The 15,763-nt window shown below is 38.9% G+C and overlaps 1 protein-coding gene across 6 annotated transcripts in view; it reads left to right on the forward strand.

Moving 5' to 3' along the window:
* LOC124254735 (atrial natriuretic peptide receptor 1-like) overlaps nucleotides 1-15,763 on the forward strand; it is a 733,848-nt gene that overhangs the window by 632,173 nt on the left and 85,912 nt on the right. The window lies entirely within an intron of this gene.

A 15,763-nucleotide genomic window follows, 5' to 3' on the forward strand; every position in this document is an offset into this window, starting at 1 on the left:
CATGTGAAATGACAACTGTTTTGAAGGAGTATGTGCTATAACATGTTGTACTGGAACATACATGGTTGGTTATAACTCAAAGATAAGGTTTTAAATGACACCATTAAGCAATCTTTATTAAATTTAAGGACATGGAAAGAAACATTTTAACGAGAGAACTACGGCTTTGTAATGCAAAACGCGAATAGTGGTATCTTAACCCGTTATACTGTAACGTGTAACAGATATGACAAACGGAACAGATTTATAAAAACAACATACCCATGACGTCACTCAAATGTATGCCTACTATATACGTATAATGTAACGTGACAATAAGTTACATCTATGTTACGAGAGGAACGTCATCTAATTTCGAAATTGACAGTTAAATGGTTAAAGTGCATGTGAGTTCGTTAATCACGCAATCGGCCTCAGGCATGTTTTCAAATTGACTTATGCCTCAGTTAGGCTCTTTGATAAGCAGATGTTTTTTCCTTATAAAAAACGAGACCCAACAAGACCTCAGATTAATGAAAAAAATCCCAAGATACGATTTTTTAAGAGAGTTCCTTCTACGTATAAACCGATAAAACGCATGTAAAAATTACGTCTCGACGCCGTATGACGTTTTCAGCGCACTTAGGCTGTATATCACTGGTGCGTCCGGTCGAACGATTTATGCTACATTTGAAAGGGCATTTTTTGATCGCTTATGATCTCAACTCAGATGCAAGGTACAAGACATAAAGATAAAGATGTCGTTGAACAAGTGGGTCAAGATAAGATTTTATCAGCCCGAATTTGACTTAATATTCACTCAAGTTTCAACTTGAATTAGAAACTTGTCCACCTGTACAGTTGGTACACTTTAACCTGACTGTACCATGAAGCATTCCCATTAACGAGATGCAGGAGGAAGATGTGATACGGTGATGTGAGTTGACTGTTTCACGTTTCCGTCGACCTGATAGCACGTGTAACGCTGTCATCATTTTCTAATATCCCCACCAAATATTTTTGTACATTACAGGTGCAACCGCGCTATTCTTGAGACCACGATTGGGCTAAGTACATCAACTACTGATAGGAAAATAACATTAGACGACAATGCATCACCTCCAGATGTTCAGCGTCTGCGCCCGGCTGGACACAGTGATCAGTTCCGTGTGCGAAACTTAGACACTGACTCGGTGTAATTAGGGTAACCATTAACTGCTAAATTGGTATGCGTAATAAAATTTGAACATGTGGCCTGGGGAATGTTATATGTGGGACATGAATCAAATTTACCACGACCTTCAATGGACTGAGCCTTGTCTCCCGGTACGAGTTATGTCGCCAGTGAGGTGGGGCTTTTAATTCTAGACAAACATATCCAGCTTAGACACAATGCTTCTCACAAGTAACAAAATATCGACCTTGTAACCTTTGGCAACAGTGACATTCCTGAATAACGAAGACCGATGGTCTAGAACATTTCAACAGGACAATGGTGCCGACTTCTCCGCAGTTCTTGTGTGACTGATCATTTAAGAACAGAATTGTTCGAAAAAACCTGGAAAAGACATTTGATCTAACAGTTTACTACAAGAAAACATTCTGGTAGTCATGAAGCAAATCTCATAAAAAGCGTGTACGAATGATATGTTGGTTACAAAAGGAATTCCCAGGTGCTAGAATATGAAATGCTAGATGCCTTATGTGGGCTTGCATCTGTTTCTTTGTGGATTCAACGATATTTGAAGTAGCTATTCTACCAGACAAGCTATTTTCTCGTTTTTCAACAAAGGTGATACAATTGTAATGTTACGTTGTGTTATGTGTTTCACAGACACCAAAGTGAAACGAAAACAGAAAAGAAACTGAAAAGCTCGACACAATGTGGTTGGCATTACCATTTTCTCTGAATGTCGACTTTGATCAGTTTTATGACTGTCATAACATTCCAAACATGCTGGTCTCATATTGGAAATATGTCAGGGCACACTACAGTGTCATAATACAGGACAATGCCATAATGTGACTTATTTATCATTAATGTTACACCAACAAGAAATATAGGCTTATACTTTTAAGACATATTTATACCAACGGCTCGCGTTTACTGTAATAAACCATTATTAAGACATTTCTGTGTTTTGCACATGATGCATACTATTATATATTGTTTCTTTCAATCGGTGATCGTAAGGACAAAGTTTCCTGGATAGAATTTCCTTGTACCGATGGATCCACAATATCCTATGGATGACAATACGTTATGTCCAGATACTTAAAGGGGTAGTTTGAGACAAAGATCATACTCTCAGACTTATGTATACCAGACAAAGTTTGTACTCTCAGACTTATGTAAACATGATGTAACGTGAAAGCAAGAAAATCTGGACTTGATGCATGTTAAATGTGTCCACCTTGGTTTCGAAACACGTGTGATGGCATTTCTTCAGCTATCATGTTTTGTTATAGCACAAAGGTTTGATATTGAATTGACTGCAATGCAATCGTTATCTCCTTTTCGTGGTATAAGGATTTTTAGTTCACCAATTCATTGCTGAACCCCAAAGCAATGACGCAACAATTGTGAGGTTAATCTGTGAATAAAGCCTATCCGTTTCTGTTTTCATTGATCAAGCTTTGGATAACACCTTCATAAATTAGATGTTTTATGTGGCTTAAGCATGAAGGTTGATCTGAAAGAACCAACAACGAATCCTGGTGCCGTGTCACCATTCTCATTTACGTAACTCTGCCATTGGCGTTTATATTGTTACTTTGACGACAATGCGACCTTAACGCTCCCATGATCGTGTTCACAGACAAATGCTATCAATGTGTATTTTAGATTTTTTTCTGCGTAGCTCCTTATACGATGCAATGATCATAATTTTGTCTGCAGAAACGTGTCCGGTTTCATTCTTTGAAATGATGAAGAGCAGCTGCATTGATCAGTTCATCAGTTTCACTTAGCAAACGTTATATCAGACCTTTGTCATTTAAAGCACACTGTGAGCAAAGCCTATATTATGTCTGTTCAAATTTCAACATTTCACAAGTTGTATTTACTGACGGTTGTTTTTACGATTGCGACGATAGATTACACTATATCTATTTATGAATATATAGAACAGATATCATTTGTAAAGTTAATTTAACTTAAACAACATGTCTGTAAGAGTAGAATGAATTTGTAATGATAACGTTGTGTTATTGCTTGCGACTGTCATGTTGACGTCCACGTGTATGTACAAACCAAGGTCTAAAGTTGAGTATATAAACCATACATTTCTGAAGCAATATTCCTTCATACGCAGATAAAGGTTCTCTATAAACGCCCAGAGTCCACTGCACGAGTCATTGTGTACTGAGCACGTGGTAGTCAAATACTTGACATCACGTGTTATATAGTGTTCTCTTGTTTTAATTGTATAATGCTATCTTTATTTACCCATCTCTTACAATTAACTGTCCATTGTCGATAGGTTTCATATGATGCATATATAAATGAACATGTTCACTATATGGCTGATGAATTGCCGATGTGACTTTCAAATGTAGTCATTCACTCACAAGTATGTAAATCTGAACAGTGTCTTAAAGCCATATACTGATGTAGTCCATAATCCTTGACCATTTGCTCAGAATCACAGTCGGTGAACTTCAATAATTGAAATATATTTCACTACCAGGTGCCTTATGGTACATTTCTAAAGCTTGACGAACATACATTAGTGCTCGTGTTTCCTACGACGCTTGTATGGAAAACCCACTGATGTTAATATATCCCTAAATATGATTTACCTCTCGACGGAGATGGCATTACCATTATCGCCATCCCTCAAGCAATCCCTTGACACTTTGATAGAAATGATTAGGGTATTTGCACGACGCTTTGCTAACAGCATGCGTATCTCAAGGGCCTACAAATATTTCTCTTGTGAAGCTTGAAACGCCAATGACCACTTATGCCAGCAGATTTCTGACTGTCGTCCAGTGATTATCTTGTAAAGGAAAGATGAAAATCCATCGCCATTGCGTTATTGAAATGGCCTGTTATTGAAAGGCTTGGGAAGTGTTCAGCAATACCATCAAAATATTAGAATAAGCTGTCGTTGCTGCTTAGTCCCGTAAACGCCCCACATCCAAGCAGTGTTAAGGAGCTGTACTGCCCACAGGAATATGTTCCATATTGGACCAAATACAAAAGCGAAACAATTAACACAAAGATATCTGTAGACATAATTGTCCTCTTTTACCACAAAAACACCTTTGTAGATGAATCTGGTACACCCATATGTCGATGGTAAATCGTTTGGTTGCCTTGACTTGAAAAATAATATTTAGTAATTTTTCATTGATCAAAAATACGTATATTTACATTATATGGGTTGATTATTAGCTTTAAGGACCTCTCTATTCTCGCGTTTGGAGAAAGGAAGATATGCTTGAGACGAAATCTATCATTTTGTACACAACCATGACATATTGTTTAAAGCCACAATATTGCAGCTATTGGATGGCGGTCAAGAAATGGTCTTGACAATCCAATGATTAACTTTGTAAGTATCACTTGACGCAAATGAGAGCATCAAACAAGTGAGCGATGCAAGTTAGCGATCCCGTTACTCGCCTCTTTTGTCGCACTGCTTGTTGGAGACCAATTCTAACCGAGATTTCCGAGCATGTGATTGAAACATGTGATAAATCCTCGCAGTTCGGCTGTTGGGGTTGCGTTGTTTGATAATGCAAGGATCTGCTGATCGTGATTGTCGTAATACCGATGTTTGAGAGCGCCATACACAAGTTCGAGGATCTGCTGATCGTGACGGTCGTAACACCTGTGTTTGTGTGCTCCATACACAAGTTCCAGGATCTGCTGATCGTGACGGTCGTAACACCCGTGTTTGTGAGCGCCATACACAAGTTCCAGCATCTGCTGATCGAGACTGTCGTAACACCCGTGTTTGTGAGCGCCATACACAAGTTCCAGGATCTGCTGATCGTGACTGTCGTAACACCCGTGTTTGTGAGCTCCATACACAAGTTCCAGCATCTGCTGATCGAGACTGTCGTAACACCTGTGTTTGTGAGCTCCATACACAAGTTCCAGGATCTGCTGATCGTGACTGTCGTAACACCCGTGTTTGTGAGCGCCATACACAAGTTCCAGCATCTGCTGATCGAGACTGTCGTAACACCTGTGTTTGTGAGCTCCAAACACAAGTTCCAGGATTTCTCAAAAGACACGTATCTACATGTGTGTCCCGCGTCACCATAGCCATTAGGTTGACAGGCAGATAGACCCAGGTCACTCACTCATCCCGGCGTGGACTCCCTACCTTGGCTCTTTAAGTGATGTGTTATGTATCCGCTGCGAATCTGCAAGTTATGTCCAACATTCCAACACAACGATAATGGCGGATTCTATACCTATATATATTCTCTTTAGATTGTTTACTTTGCATCTGAATTACCCCAAGAACGTTTCAACCATCTGATATATGTTATACCGTAAAATGATTTCATATGCATAAAGTGCTTTCTTATCTGAAATACACAACATGCTGATCGCAACTAAAATCATTTCTGGCAGAGGTAGGAAATTTGTTATTCATACATGCCTTCATAAATAAATAACTTGACAACCACGCATGCGAGACCCAATAAGAACTAATCGCAGCACATCCATGACTCCTAACGACAGCCCCAAGGGATAGCAAAGGCATATTATAAGTGATTGCTGAAACGCTACTTTGACTGATATAAACATGAAATGAACATTGTCCCTGTGTCTAAGCACCCATTTAATTGATGTCATGGTCGCGAACACGCCATTGGTTTGGCTTTTATCGATAACCTCTTGCATGTCTCAACGTCACATCCATGGAGCTACCATCACGATTTATGGCGCCACAGTCATAAAATTCCATCGCATGAAGTAAAATACGTCCTGTGTGTACTGGCCTAATTTCTTTTTATACCCTTTAAGTATTATGTTAAGAATAAATATTTATGGCCAGTGAATGCCATACGATCCCCGAGGATCTTAATCATGCATGTTTGCCTCTCTGCAAGATTCATTTTGGGTGTCCATTTATTGTTGAATAGTTTTAAACTATTTTGTAATCATAATATTTTTCCCAGTTGAATTTACCCTGTATTACGTTAGATTTCGAAGCTGTTCGCCTAAACAATATTGGGCAATACGTAAGCAATATACAACGAGTATATGTTAACTTCTTTGAGTATATATGTTTCATTTCCCTTTTGAAGCTGCCCTTATGTACACATGTTCGTATCTTTCTTGCTGAAGAAATGTCTTTGGTATATTTGTCGATGCTCCTTACAGTTATTGTTCGGACATTTTCCAGGCTAACGGGACTACATTGTATCTGAAAATTACAACAATGAAAGGGTGGATGTTAAACAACGCCCACTGTCATCAATATTACAGTTGTATGACGGTGACGACGTATCCTGATGACTGTTTTAGGATGGATAGTTTCCACCATACAGTCTTTTTATCGCGCCATCTGTCAAACAATGGACAGAATTCTTGTCTAGACACACGCGTCTTATAAGATCGTTTTATCATTGACCTGGACATACAGCCATTGTATGGCCGTGGTTGCACCTATCTCAACCAATTGGTCCCATAAAACACCTTCGAGTGACGTCCTGGGGTCCAAAACGTAACTTTTTATCACCACTCACGCCACCATATAACGTCAATCACAGGTTAATGCATTCGAACCGACATGATAATGTCGTAACATGTCTGGCACTAACTTGTAGACATTATAGGGACCGACTTGTGTGAATGTACAGTCTATACAGGCACACAACTTGAAGGGGTAACCTATTGGTTACCGAGTCCGATTCCCCAGATGGGTACCATATGTGAAGCTCATTTCTGGTGTCCCCCGCCGTGATATTGCTGGACTATTGTTAAAAGCAGCGTACAACTAAACTCACTCACATACGCTGAAGGTAAACGGGAAATGCAATTGTGAAAAACCTGTTGCTGGGAAGATTTATGTTCCTTGGACACATCAGGAGCCTGTGGTTGCTGGTTTGAATCCAGCTTTGTCACAATGGTGATGTTAGATGTTTTAGCACCATACCCGTGTTTGAGCGTCTTTCACACATCATTCAGCTGACACGCCGTGGAATACTGATCAAAGCGGTGTTAAACCCACTCACTCACTCTCCCACAAATTCATTCACTCTACTCTGAATGGACGTAAGGTTCTTTGAAACCCCAGGGTTTGTCAGATGTCGTAAAAGAACAACATAAAGAACAAGACATTAAATATTTGAGTCTTTTAACTTGTTAGTCATTTCTCATTAAAGTTCTTCGTTGTTAATTTGTCTCTTCACATCATGAAAACATGAGAATAAACATGAACAAATAAATGATTTAATTGTAACGTAATTGAATGCACTATCATGCATGGCCTCATCATTATTACGAGTGCAGAATGATGAACTCAATGAACATGTTACTCCAGACAACGCGGACTATGCCACGAGTTAGACCATCGACATAAGTAGATGAATACTACAAAATATGGCGTTGATATTAACACGTACACGATATAGCAACGTGTCAAATTTTAACGTTTCTATTCATTACGGCTGGTGATGTTATTGAGAAATCCATAAATAACCATTTATCAAGATGCTAATAATTGAGTAATCGATACCCGTCAGCTCTTGTTTCTGAAGATTATTAGGATTTCACTTAGAAACACGCTTAAACGTCGCATCTTATTTAAGGTCTAGACACATCCCCTGCCATCGTAATTATTAACAGGTCGACTCGCTGCTGATATGGTAATGGATACCCTTTTAGGAATGAAAACAGAGAAGAGAACTGATTGATAGTCGAATTTAACATGACTTTACAGATAGACAACGTCAACGGTAGAATAGGTGACGTTATCAGTAGATAGAAGCGACAAAACCCTTTCCACATTCACGTCTCGTGTATACGGACTTAGAACCGGTGGTTCAGCAGATGTTACTCTTTTAATCGTCGCAGGGAGCATTCTAGTTCTTGCCCAAAATGGTTTGCTTGGTCCAGAATCTGTAAGACGTGTTGGCTGTTTAATATTTAGCAAACATACTCCTTAAAAACATTTAGTCTGTGAACTCAAGACCCGTTGTCGTCGGTTTCCGCAACGAAAGAAGTATGGTTACGAAAAACATGATAGCGCACATGCCGACCTATCCTATTGTCCATAAATCTGAAAATGGACTACAGGGTTGTTTCATTAAGCACTGAATTTTAAATTTAAACACACACAAAAGGTAACGTTCACAGTTCAAAAAGAACGGTAAAACTGTCTTTTTTCCTATATTGTATGTGATGTGCCCTTTTCGAAATCTCATAGATCATGTGACTGTCTGAGTATGATTTTACGCCGTTTTAAGCAATATTCCAGCAATATCACGGCGGGGGACACCACAAATGGGCTTCACAAGTTGTACCCATGTGGGAATCGAACCCGGGCCTTCGGCGTGACGAGCGAACGCTTTAACCACTAGGCTACCCCACCGCCCCCATAGATCATGTGACCAAAAATCAAGTACTGTAGAATAAGATCTTGTATTTAGGAAAGCCTTATATCACGTCAATTAAGTAAGGTATTCTCTAAATTTACACGTTTCACATGTTCACGAAAATACAAGCGACAATGCATAATCACAAGACATCTCTTCTAAAAAGAGATCCCTCTAACATTCCAATAATACCGTAGGCAGGGGCTTCTGAGTCACTATGAGACAGAGGCGATACCAGGTGATCGCGAGAAGGTGAGCGTATCCTGCCATCACAAACACATGCAAAGGCAGTTTTTCTTGTGCTTTCAGTTCTTCCGAAATATATTAAGTGTGTCAACGGTACAGCTTAAGGGGCCCTCATATTTTACCATCTTTTAATAGGCTTGCTCAGGTGCACACTTCCGTTTAAAAGAGTATTAATACTACGTTAGGTTCACTCGCTGGCTCCCGCTGACGCATTCGTTTTGCATTTCTTGCTGTCAGAGGGCATCGTCAAGTAGGAATGGAGCAATATGGCGTATTTCAAGGTATTATTATTCTGCAAGACAATTAAAGAGTAGTCAGGACGTGCATTTCTTTCACAGTGCTTTAATGGATGGGGATCACAATTCATCTGCCTACTCTACCAAATCATGACATAAAAACGGTACATTATAATTGCATTCCAAGAAATTCGGCTTTGATGTATCAGAAGGTGATGCTATCACATGATGAGAATAGTCCTCTTTTTCCAATGGCAAATCTAAAAAAGTGCAATACGTCTATGATTAAGGATGACCAATCACCCTGTGGTAAGCCAATTTATATAAGAAGTTTTAGTTACAATGGGGTTTGTCCTCGAATATTATTTTTCCTTTCTCGTTTTGAGAAAAGATGACAAAACGTTACCGGCAGGTAATGAGTATTATCCGTCATCTCAGACTTCAGCCGGTTTATGTTCTTTGAAGTTGTCAGGCGATTGCTCTAATTATTTCCCATAATTAGCTTCCATCTTTGAAACATTGTTGACTTCTTAAATCGTGGTAACTAAGTTGTTCTATAGAATAAACTCTGCTTGTTAAAAGTAGGAATTCATTGAGGCAGGCTTCACTTGTTATGCGTGTATTTTTGGCAGAAAGTCAGTAGCCTTGATAGAAGCTTCAAGGGACAGAGGAATAAAGGAACAGGGGAATACTTCCTATTAACGAGGCGCGATGAAAAGGTTGCTTGTGAGTCTGTGAGCTTGTGTTGAACATAATTTCCGTTATATCAAGGTGTTATTAATGTGAAAGGACACGAATACACTATGACTATTGACTATGAGAATGAGAGTGTGCATGATGATCTCACTGAAATGGCCATTACCTTGGATCTTGGATTCGAAACCGTCTTCCCAGATCCCGCAAGGCTGACGGACAGAGTTCTCAGAATGCTCTCTCAATGTTATTGTACATGCTATACTGGTTCCAATCAGTCTTCTACAAATTGTTTTGTTTTTCATGTAAATAAACAACATGTTGTCCATGGTAATTGATGTGGAATTGTGATTATTTATAAAGAAAACCATCAGAGAGAGCTATGTTAAGTTTGCAAATTTGTTTGAAAGCTTAAAGGTGTGGCTGTAATTGTTCGACCTGTTTACCTTCAAAACAGGCAACTGCAATTTTGGTTCGTGAAAGAGATACTTGCTTCGGATGTGCACGATGCAGGTGTTATTCTTCATCAAGATCCCTGCATCAGATAAGCTGTGCTTGCATTCTCATGTGTACAGTTCGGTGCGTTTGTAAGTGACATTAGTTGTGCTGAGAACAACTTCAAATGTTGAAGCGGGTTACAGTAACACGATTGTGTGATCTTGATATGAGAAAAATACACTTGCATTTCTGTTGTTAACATTGAGTTAGTGAGTGATGTATGAGGACCCTCATGTTCCGGTATAATCCAACAAAGTCACGACGGGGAATTGATATACTCTGAAACGTTATGTGATCATCCAGACCTTGTAGTGTATCTGGTTCACTTTCCTGTCACAACTATCCAATGTATACAGACTACATATTCGTGTCTGTTCATTTTGTGAAACCTCAAAGAAGGATATTCCAGAATACAGAAAGCATTGCCGGTTACACTTCAAACATGGACTGGACATAAATCGTCAGGGGTTAGACTGAGGTTATGTGTAACTAACAGAAAATGATTTAGCGTCCTTATAATAGTTATGTCAGGTCACATGTTGATAAGAGCCGCTATAATATTTGTTAATCGTAAACCAGGATGGTGACTACCGTGGGGTCAAATCGACCCAATTGACATCCCAAATATGTCAGCACCTGTCTGGGCTCTTGGGTTACAGCAAAGTGATAATTGTCGACAATCTGCATCACTTCCAGCTTCCTAACAAAGCAAATTGACAGGCATGAAATATGGTTCCCTAATAAATGGCCCCAAACGAGGCCTATTTAAGCGTCCACGAATACCTACTTATCACAAGGCAACACATACAATCTACTTTTACATAATAACATGAATGTGACACAATTCCAGCACCACACATTTCCTTAATGAAACAATCAATTTACGTTACATAATAAAATAAGAGAGAATGTGTGGATCAGCGTATCAACGTATGATGAAAGTGCAGGTGTGTCATGAATATTATGCCTGGAGGAATTATTATTATGTTGTATCTGATCTGTCTTCGAAGTTCCCATTCTGGCCGTACAAATACAACATTCGATATAACACATCGACGTTATACATATCGGTGTTTGACTCTACGTCCTTTTGACGTTCGTTATTCCCTAATCTCAGTCATTGCATTCGAGATACCTACATCCTTCACATTGGAAGTTTAACTTAAAGCAGCAACACACAGTTCAGAACTTGTGTCCAAGGTAATGTGTCGATTGAGGAGACATCTATCTTCATTGACTTCCAAAAAAAGCATATCCTTTTCATGAATCAAAATCTTCTTGCTCCTACTTCCAAACATTTAATCGATTATGAATGAGTGTTAAAAAGTCAGGGGTTGTCCACTTTGTGATGGTAAATATGTATTTGAAAGACTTTACACATTGACATGTGTGTCTAGAATTGATTTTAGCAACATCACCCTGCCAAAGAACTGATCCTTGCTCAACAATTTCAGGAACGAAATCAACGCGTTGTCAGCAATGATGAGCTTTTCTGGCTTTGAATTTTAGGGAGGTATTTAAATTGCGGCTTTATGGTGATATATCTGGTCCTATTACACCAACATGACTGCCTACTACAGAATCCTATTAATCTTTGAAAGGAAGCCTAGCAGCTGCAATGTTGCAGGTACTTTGGTTTAATTGTCTAGGATTCAAATGAGGACATGATCGTAAACGAACACAATAAATCTAATTTCTTGCCCCAGTGCAAGATGCATTGCCGAGGGAAGCGTTCGCTGTTATTCAATCAAACTGTTTCTATTTAAAATGGTGTATATGCTCGTGGACATATACATGAAGAGGAAAACATGGTAGGCATCTGTACATTTATAGGGTTTGCGTTATGCTATCGGAACATGTGTGTTATTTGTATGAATTCATTGTCATTTGAGCTGGCTCCGCGTTTACTTTCAAACCATCAGAGCGCAATGCAGTGCCCCATTAAAGAGCGCACACTCTTCAACTAAAGGGGAATTACATGTACATGTTACGTAAATGCATCTGTTAAGACTAACAAACCAAAAATGATTGCCAATGTGTCACGTTCAATACAATGCAAGTTTTGGGGATTTTTAACATGTATCCTGTACATTGAATACTCGGTGTCGTGGTAGGAGTAGTTACAATTTCCATGACATTTTCATTAACATTTTGCGGTCTGAATAAAGAAATCTTTAGGAACTTATTTCAAGTCAAACAGGAAGTCGCTCCCTTTTCATGGTATTTTTGTTAATCCAGTTGTATATAATCAAGCTTTGCATTATTTATTGCACAACGCTGACTGAGTCTGTTCTGTTCATTAAAACACTTTATTTTGGATCGCATGGCTTTTAACCAGAATGTATGGAATAGGTTGTTAATGGAATTCATCTTTTGGATTTCTCTCGATTTGTGTCTGTGTGCAGGCTCCGTACAATATGATCTTGTTTAATGGACTTTGTGTGGAAGACCAAGACATGCCCCAAGCTGAGCTTGTCTAGACCTACATGCAGTTTGATATACTTTTGATGGATTTATTGTCACGGCCGTGAAGATATTTTGTATTGTGCCTATAATGTTTCATTTAGCTGTAGTTTTCGTTCGCAAAGTAGTTGTGTTCCTGGTGCGTATCAGGGTGAAATAATGATGATTTGAATCAAGGATTCATCCTCATTCTGTTTCTTGCATATTTCCCTCAAAAACGATGCATCTCTACGACCCGCACCTCTAAGGCCTTTCCTTCCCCATGGAGCTAAAAATACTGTTGTATAACTGAAATACTGTTGTATAACTCATCACATACTGTTGTATGACTGAAATACTGTTGTATAACTGAAATACTGTTGTATAACTGAAATACTGTTGTAACTGAAATACTGCTGTATAGCTGAAATACTGTTGTATAACTGAAATACTGTTGTAACTGAAATACTGTTGTATGACTGAAATACTGTTGTAACTGAAATACTGTTGTATAACTGAAATACTGTTGTAACTGAAATACTGTTGTATGACTGAAATACTGTTGTAACTGAAATACTGTTGTATAACTCATCACATACTGTTGTATGACTGAAATACTGTTGTAACTGAAATACTGTTGTATAACTGAAATACTGTTGTAACTGAAATACTGTTGTATAACTGAAATACTGTTGTAACTGAAATACTGTTGTATGACTGAAATACTGTTGTATAACTGAAATACTGTTGTATAACTGAAATACTGTTGTAACTGAAATACTGTTGTATAGCTGAAATACTGTTGTATAACTGAAATACTGTTGTAACTGAAATACTGTTGTATGACTGAAACACTGTTGTATAGCTGATATACTTTTCTAAGAGGGCGTTAAACCCAACTCATGTGTGGCATAATCCATCATTACTTCCTGAATCCTTTTGCAATCTTTTTATTTCATATTTTCGGCTTTACATTTCGTTCCCCGCAGATAGCAAAGTGTGTTTAGTTCGTGTGCGGTGGCAAGGTTACTGACGAGTAAACTTTATCTCATTAAAACCAGACTTTGGCGCACATTCTGTTTAGAATCAGGTGTAAATTTGATCTAGGTAATCGAAAAAAGTATATTCCAGTTTGGTTGAGCGTAACATGTTTGACATGTTGTTTCTCGATTTAGTTTGACTCATTTGCAGTAATGGGAGGGAACTCAGCGGGGGGATTCCAGCAAGGTTACAACACCAGGTCCAATGTAAGCATATGGTAAAGATGCATTGGGGCCACGTCGATGTGATGTACTCTTGACTGTCATAACTATTTACACTGTAAGATTATTGTATCTGCCTTATGGTGCACATAAAGGTGCTATTAAGGTTATTAATGATCTGGAACTTTCTTTGACAAGAAAAAAAAGCGTGTACCCACTATACATCCCTTATAACACATTCCAAGAAGTCATTATCGTAATACAACGATTCGTGAAATTACTTGACTATTAATTAATTCAAAATCATGTCTCTAAAACAACGGTGATGCTTAATACAATGAAGGATTTTCTATTGCTCTGCGGATTCTCAAACATTCAAAGTAAAAACACGCGAATTTGGCAAAGAAGTTCATCTCACGAACACCTCATATATGTACGTGCGTACAGTACAGTTGGAATCGTACACGAGTTCTGCTTCCAGCAGATATTTCCTGTAATTATGGATGTGGCCCCTGACATGATTTCCTTTTTGCTGGTGTTTTGTTTGTACCGTCAAAGAAGCACCGGACACATTAATAACGTTTGAGATATCAATTACTCTTTTGTAATATCATCAAAAGAAAATGACTACAGTGGTCAAGATGACCTTTCCCATTCCCAATATGACAGCGAATGCACCTACATTTCTCTCCAAACTCCAACCCTATCAATCCGCACGTCAGGCATGACCGATACGTGTCATACAATGAAGCCAAACTACATTAATTTCAAGAGAAAACTGCTGTGAGCAGATCTTGCTGTAATTGAGCTGTGAACTGATTCTGCAATTTGTAAGTAGGACAAGAACGGTTTGCACAGAATTCTGATGGCACCACAATCTGGCCGAGATGCAATTTGATATATTCGATCACGTTTAAGTCATATCTATGTCGCTGGGGCAGAAAAGGGCCTTTTGAAATGGAACAATTCAATTTCCGAATCGTTTAGTCGTGGCAAATATATTTCCAAGGAAGCGTAAAGCAATTTGGAAACTGCTATTCAACGTTAGGCGATAGGTACGTTCAATTTGGTAAGTCCAGAGGGTATGTATCTGTGTAAGAGGCTAAAGGCGAAGGAAGGAAAATTGCAACCTTATTGTTAGACACACAACCCATCAGTTCCACTAAGCATCAGCTTCAAAGCTTTCAGTTCCGCTGAATTTAACTGCGCATGTACAGAAGTTTACAGAATGACAGAACTCTCCTTTGGATGTGGCCTATGTTCACAAATAATTGCAAATAATGGTTCCCCCTAACATGCGTCTATTTGCCATATAACATCGTGTTTCAGATCACGTCCGGTACAACGTGATCAATGTCAGAACGTTTAGTAAGGATCACGTTCTTCCTGAAAGGAACAGATAGACTGGGTATATTCGACAGGAACGTTCTGAACAATGCTTCAGCGTTTGCATAGTGTTCATCTTCTTAAAGAAGTCTTCTCCGAGAGTCGTACAATGTATTATGGTTATCTCATTATCAAATTGCCTCCTCCTTCCAAAGCTCCATTACCACCAAGCCTTAGCAGTCCCACGGGACAACGTCGTCTTAGATTTTAGGTTAATATGATATAAATTGTGGGTGGTTCACAAACGATAGAATCGGCGATGCAGAAATGTCAAACCCTATAAATTAGAACAACATCAATTTGAGGCAGACTTTCCTCGTAGGGAGTAGACAACAGGGTCATTTGTTTCTCGAAAAAGTCTGCGAACAAAAATGAAGTAGTGGATAAATCCACGACGAAGCTTGACACGAAACAGACTTGACCGCTTTAAGAAAGGGCCAACTACATGCAAATCAGGCCGAGATGAAGCAGTGGCTTGCGTTGTGCAGATTCTCAATCTCGGCAAAGTGCACAGGA

The sequence above is a fragment of the Haliotis rubra genome, unplaced genomic scaffold, assembly GCF_003918875.1.
Source record: "Haliotis rubra isolate DU_JTF1 unplaced genomic scaffold, ASM391887v1 Scf58, whole genome shotgun sequence".
NCBI lineage: Eukaryota > Metazoa > Mollusca > Gastropoda > Lepetellida > Haliotidae > Haliotis > Haliotis rubra.